At 39.6% G+C, this 7,009-nt stretch overlaps 1 pseudogene across 1 annotated transcript; it reads right to left on the bottom strand.

Annotated features, from left to right (window-relative positions):
* Positions 1-669: 669 nt before the first annotated feature.
* LOC307062480 (small ribosomal subunit protein uS13-like) lies at positions 670-1,159 on the bottom strand (annotated as a pseudogene). Its single transcript has one exon. The product of its transcript is annotated as a small ribosomal subunit protein uS13-like (transcript).
* Between the last annotated feature and the right edge of the window lie 5,850 nt (positions 1,160-7,009).

Here is a 7,009-nt window from a genome sequence, read left to right as displayed (position 1 = left end):
ATGTTTTTGAGACATTGCTATATTGTTTTCCATAGTAGCTATACCATTTTACATTCTCACCAACAGTGCATAAAGGTTCCAGTTTCTCCATGTCCTTGCCAATACTGGTTATTTTCTTTCTTTTTTTTTTTTTTTCTTTTAAAATAGTAACCATCCTAATGGGTATGAAGTGATATCTCATGGTTTTTTTTAAAAAAGTAATAAGTTAAATAATTTTTTTTTTTTTTTTTGGCTGCATTGGGTCTTCGTTGCTGTGCGCGGGCTTTTCTGTAGTTGCGGCACACAGGCTTCTCATTGCGGTGGCTTCTCTTCGCTGTGGAGCATGGGCTCTAGGTGCATGGGCTTCAGTAGTTGTGGCTTGTGGGCTCTAGAGCACAGGCTCAGTAGTTGTGGTGCACGGGCTTAGTTGCTCTTCAGCATGTGGGATCTAACCGGACCAAGGCTCAAGTCCCCTGCATTGACAGGCGGATTCTTAACCACTGCGCCACCAGGGAAGTCCCTTCTCATTGTGATTTTGATTTGCATTTCCCTATGATTAGAGATGTTGAGCATAATTCTATATGCTTATTGGCCATTTGTTTATTTTCTTCGGAGACATGTCTTTTCAAGTTCTTTGTCCATTTGAAAAAAATTATATAAACTGTTTATTAACAGACAGTGCCTACAAATTTATTTCTTCTTGGACACATGCATGATGCAACCATGGTGGCCTGTGGTCTTGGTGTGTTGGCCTCGGACACAAAGTCCCCAGAAGTGGCACAGCCCTCTGTGGGCCCAAATCTTCTTCATTTGCTCCAGGTTTTCATGAAGTTTGTAGTCCAGACCATTGGCCAAGACTTGGCTGTGTTTTCCATTTGTCACATCCTTCTGTCTGTTGAAGAACTAGTCTGGGATCATGTACTGGTGTGGATTCTGCATAATGGTGATCACACATTCTACCTCCTCCTCAGTGAGCTCTCCTGCCCTCTTGGTGAGGTCGATGTCTGCTTTCCTCAACATCATATGAGCAAATTTTGCCCCACACCCTTAATTGCTGTAATGGCTAAAGCAATTTTATGCTGCTCATCAATATATTGTTGTTGAGTGCTTGCAAAATGTGCTGGAACTTCTCAAGGATTACTAGAGATGTGGCAGCAGCCCCAGTAGCCCTTTTGTCCATTTTTTAAATTGGGTTGTTTTTTGTTGTTGAGTTTTAAAAGTTCTCTCTGTATTTGTGTTATTAACCCCCCATCATACATATGATTGCAAATATTTTTTCCCGTTCTATAGGTTGCCTTTTCACTCTTTTGGTTGTGTTCTCACATGGAAGTTTTTACTTGTGATGTAGTTCATTTTAGCTATTTTTACTTTTGTTGCCTTTGCTTTTGGTGTCATATCCAAGAAATCATTGCCAAATTCATTGTAATGAAGTTTTTCCACTATGTTTTCTTTTAAGAGTTTTATCGTTGAAGTCTTAAGTTTGGGCTTTGATCCATTTTGAATTAATTTTCCATATGATGTAAAGTAAGGCTTTAACTTTATTCTTTTCCATATGTCTATCCAGTTTTCCTAGCACCATTTGTTGAAGAGACTGTCCTTTTCCCATTGAATGGTTTTGGCATCCTTGTCAAAAATAAGTTTACCATATACTCAAACATTTATTTCTGGCCTCTCCATTCAATTCCACTGTCTCTATATCTGTTTTCATGCCAATAACACACTGTTTTGATTACCGTAGCTTTGTAACAAGTTTTGAAATCAGAAAGTGTGTGTCATTAACTTCATTCTTCTTTTTAAAGATTGTTTTGGCTATTTGGGATCCTTTGAAATTCCATATTAATTTTAGAATGGATTTTTCCATTCTAAAAGTTTGCATTAAATCTGTAGATCATTCTGGTTTGTATTGATACCTTAATAGTATTAAATCTTCCAATCTATGAGCACAGGATGTCTTTCCAATTATTTGTGTCTTCTTCAATTTCTTTTAGCAGTGTTTTTTGTTTGTTTATTTTTAACATCTTTATTGGAGTATAATTGCTTTGCAATGGTGTGTTAGTTTCTGCTTTATAATAAAGCAAATCAGCTATACGTATACATATATCCCCATATCTCCTCCCTCTTGTGTCTCCCTCCCACCCTCCCTCAGCAGTGTTTGGAAGTTTTCGGTGTATAAGTCTTTCACCTCCTTGATTAAGTTTTTTCCCAGGTGTTTTATTTTTTAAATGCTATTATAAATGGAATTTTAAAATGTTTTCCTTTTCAGATTGTTTATTTTTAGTGTATGTAAATGTAACTGATTTTTACATTTTGATTTTGTATCGTGCAATTGCAGAATTTGTTTATTTCTAACAGTTTTTTAATGCAGTCATTAGGGTTTTCTACATATAAGATTATGTTGCAACTAGAGACATTTTACATCTTTCTTTCCGATTTGGATGTCCTTTGTTTCTTTTTCTTGCCTACTTATTCTGGCTAGGACTTCTAATACTGTGTTGTATAGAAATGGCAAAAGCAGGCATGGCATCCCTGTCTCGTTCCTGATCTTAGAGAAAAAACTTTCAGTCTTTCACCATTGAGTATGATGTTAGCTGTGGATACTACTCATTTTTTCACTCAGGGTTATGTTCAAAGAGAGACTGCTCTGATGAAAAATAGTCTTATCTCTTGATGCAGTTAAGAGGAATATTGTGATTTGCCAAGTTAAATTTTATATTTTCTTCAATTTGATCTACTCATTTAATAGTTAAGGAAAGGCCCTGGGGGTAGGCATGGCCACTTGATATTTAATGACAATGATGACAATGAGAAGTGACCAGAGTCTCTTAGCTCTTGGGACAGTCCTATTTCAATGACTCCTGAGTGCTTCTTCAGTTGTAAGAGTTGCAATTGTCAGTTGAATTTTGTTGTACACAACTCTTACCCTAGATCAATCAGACTCAGCTCTCCCCTCATCTCCTGCAATGAATTCCCTTTTCTCTTTCGATCCAAATACTGTGATGCCTGCTCTATGTTACTATCTCCTCTGTAAAGACTTTCCTGCCTCAGAATTCCAATGGGCATATTTTCTAGAGCTAAAGTTGTGCTGAACCACAAAGGTTCTCAACTGCACAGGCAGTGTTATTTGTAGTTTCAAGAAATACATCTCTCATGTGTCTGTGACCCTATTTTCCAAATGGATAAAGTGCTGCTGTAATGAATGAAATATAAATTCACTTATTGAGGGTCCTCCAAAGCCAAAACTTTGCGTATCATATTTTAATTGTAACTTTAAACCAGGTGGGTTAAAAATCTGAGTTAAGCATGAAAAAAATCAAGAGAACACTATATCAAATTAATTTGAATTGATATTTCCACATTTCATTTCATTCTTGAGTAATGGTTTTGACAACATGTTGGTAAGAGTATTTTCTTAATATTCATAAATATGGAGATATGTATCTCCTTGTTGGCAAGAGTATTTTCTTAATACTCTTGCTTATATCTATGGATATAGCTATAGCTATAGCTATAGATATATGGCTATAGTAGAAGTTATCAGCTGTCTCAGTGAACATGCTAAGTGACACTTTGTCCAAACTTTAGCATACGTTAAGTTCCACAAGATGAAAACAGTTAGGGGGATGGATGGTGGTGATAGTTTCACAATAATGTGAATGTATTTAATACCACTGAGCTTTATACTTTAAAATGGTTATTTTATATTATATATAAATATTATATATTTATATATTATATATAAATAATAGTTATATAAAATGGAAATTTTATATTATGTGCATTTTACCACAATTTTTAAAAAGTAAAAAAAAAATGTACACTTACTCCAACCCTCTGTCTAACCTCCCTTCCAGCCAGCACTAGCAATAAAGGCCCAGGGTGGTTGGTTTCCAAAAGATTAAAAAAAAGAAGGAATGTCATTTGTCTTTTAGGTTAAAATGCAAAATGCTTACACATACAGGTAGGCAATTGCCACAGGTAGGCAATTATGCATAACTTTAGGCAAGTTAGGATGTTACAAGAAGTACTGCACGAAAACCTATTCAAGAAAGAGAATTTGAAAGAAAAATATGCAGTTCTCATGCCCTAGGCTGCTTTTGATAGGGAAGCAAGTAACTACTGTAACCAGTTGCCTGTATTTAGCACCAACTGCTTTGACAGCACAGGGATCTCTTCCACAGGCTGGTTTGTGTTAAAGAAAGTCGTTCTGCCAGATACAGACTTATGGAAATGTCAGGAACATCCTATGCAGCTACTTCTAACAAGTGGAAGAATCTCCAGACCACTTTTGGAGAGTTTTCTTCTGCTTGAGAGGGGAAAAATAGTAGTGGGGGAGACTTCTCTTTAATCGATTTCAAATTTGTTACGAGTTGAGGACAGTAAAACAAGGCGCTCCCTCATGTTTCTTATTGGAGCAAGAAAGCTGGAAGGTGGAGATTTATCAGTGAACTATCATATCTCGAGGGGCTAGAAGGGTTTTGGATTTCTAAGAGACCCAAATTTCCTTGCCCCAAACATACCTCTGTGCTTTACATTCTGTAGTAAAATATATGAGCAGCGTGCTGTGGAAGGCACACAATTTCCTGTCCATCTGTGCTGTGCTACCAGTCATCGCCCACAAGCTCAGAGTGTGTCACCCTCAAAGATAGTGTTTCATCTGAGGAAGGCTGCTACCAAACTGTAGCATGTGGTTATTTGAATAAGAACAGAGTGATAAAATCATCATTGGGAAAAGGGGCTAAGGGATCATTTTTATGGACTCGAGAGGTAGAAAACAGACGAGAACTTTCTGGGATTCCCAAATAATTTTAACCAGCAGCCCAATTTAAGGTATTGAGCCATCAGAATTGCCTATGAATCACCCAGCCCTTTGTATTTTACAGGTGCTCTTTTCTGCCATTAGTGAGACTGTGTGTGTTTTGATGTTACTTGGCCTGCTCTTTCACAACCCCAAGGTCATGGGTGTCTCTTGGATGCAGTCAGGAGCCACCAGGAATTGTGCATTCTAGTTCACCAAAGATGAACACTTCCTTTTTCCATAAGGGTCCAGAAAAAAACTGAGATCAAGTGGACAGTCCTTTTTCTTATATAGTTAGCTTTTCTGAACCAGCTCACTGGATTGGAACTGAAGGCTTAAGATACCCTCAGAAGGGATTTATAAGAATATTATAATTTACAACTTGTTGCAGTGTAACAATTTAGAATTCAACACATGTGGTGGCTGAAATTTCAGCTAATCTGGACTTTTTATTGTTTCACAAAAGTGAAGCCTCTTCAAGACTGGGGCTTCCCTAAAGGGTCCTTCATGGTGGCCTCCACCTCTGGTTCATTAACTCTTCTCCAGAGTCATCAGTTTCCCACGTGCACTCTCCTCTTCAGGTCACTCAAATACCTCTTTCCTCACTCTAGAAGAGTTCACAGGTAGATTTTCTAGGTACCTGTACACAGAGTTTCTAGGCTTCTCTCTGAATCCTTATGTCAAGTGCAGCCCTAGATTTTGGCTAGATAAACCCTGAGCTCTGTTCTAAACCATCAGAGACTCTGGGTGGAGAACGGGATCCAGTCCAGGAGAGACAGTACAGATAGGCCCTCAATTTTTTTTTTTTTTTTTTGGCATCTTCTTAACAGTTGTCAGGATGATGCTGCTGTTTATCTTCCTAGGAAATTTGACAAATAACCATGTCACTTGAAACATTAATTTTTTTCAAAAGCTACGTAGCCTACTCCCATATTATTGAAAGAACTTTTCTCCTATTAACAGGGCTATGATGCTGTCTTGTAGAACAAGGTATTTTCATTGTTGCCATAAAGACAGTTGGTTTGTTCTGCTCCAGCTGAGGTCTGGTGGTACCAGAAAAAAAAAAATATTACCCTTTTGCTGGGTTTCCTTTTTTGTTTCTCAAGGCGTGACTCCAACTCCTCCTATTAGTTTATTTGGATTCAGAGTCTCCCTCTTGGAGGGGGTTTAATGTCTGTAGCATCTGCCGCACGGAGTCTTCTCTTAACAATCAAGCTGCCTGCCAAGCACTCACTGTGTTATTTCTTTGTCGGAGGCAATCTGTTAAAGATCTCTTTAAAAGATTTAACGCTATCCTGAAGTTTTTGAGAACCTCTGAGGCAGTATCTTATCCCCTGCATTGGAGGGGATTCTGGTCTTCTTAACTTTAAGTGGGAAACCTGGATCAAGGGCTTAGGTGGTCTCTGCTCAAATGGGGTGAGAGCCTGCCTGTCAGGGCCACGCTGGCGACTGTGACATAGCGATATTCTCACTGTTTGTGCTTCAGTGGTTTAACAGTACGTTTATGAGTCTCACAGTGACTTTCCTGCTGGCAGCCAGGCTAAGCGAATGGGTGACAAGAGACTCTGCCCTCCAGGCAGCCTGGTCCTGGAGCAGGGGTCAGCTCTCTCTCACCCTTGTTTTCTTTGAACACCTCAGCCCCTCCCCCAACAGCACCAAAAAGTTGGTTGGGAGCCTCAAGCACACCTGTCCATCTCCGACAACCTTACATCTACCTCTCATACCAGGCAACATGTGGACGTGCGGCTATTTCCTCTCGGTTTGGGCTGACTTCCGGGTCTGAATGCTCTTCACGTTCGGAGATGAGACGTCAGAGCGCCCCGGTGTGGGTGATCCTGGTCTCCTCATCTGCTTATGAGTATAAATTGGTTAACACTGGAGAGAGTCCTTTGTGCTTTTCCCTGACCTCAAGGCTGATGAGGGAGGTTTGAAGGGCACTAATAGAGAGGCTTCAAGGAGGTTAGTTGCAGAGCTTTTGTGCATCCTCTGCACTGGAGGCATGGCAGGCTGTGGTTTGACTCTTACATAAGAAATCTAAAGGGCAAAATGGGCTGTGGCCACAGTGCAGAATCTGAGGTTCGGGAGTCAGGGGTTGCAGATGTATGTTTCCAAGGGATCAGTGGTCATGGAGAGCCAGTCTGCCAGGGGTCTAGAATCATCTTGCAGGGACTCTTCCAAGGGGGCTTCTTGGAGGAGAACGGAGCCCCTAAAGGAGAATGTGTGAAGAGGAGAAGC

The sequence above is a fragment of the Hyperoodon ampullatus genome, assembly GCF_949752795.1.
Source record: "Hyperoodon ampullatus genome assembly, chromosome: 13".
Lineage (NCBI taxonomy): Eukaryota > Metazoa > Chordata > Mammalia > Artiodactyla > Ziphiidae > Hyperoodon > Hyperoodon ampullatus.
Note: the sequence above shows the minus strand (reverse complement) of the source record. Positions and strands in the feature narration are given on the sequence as shown.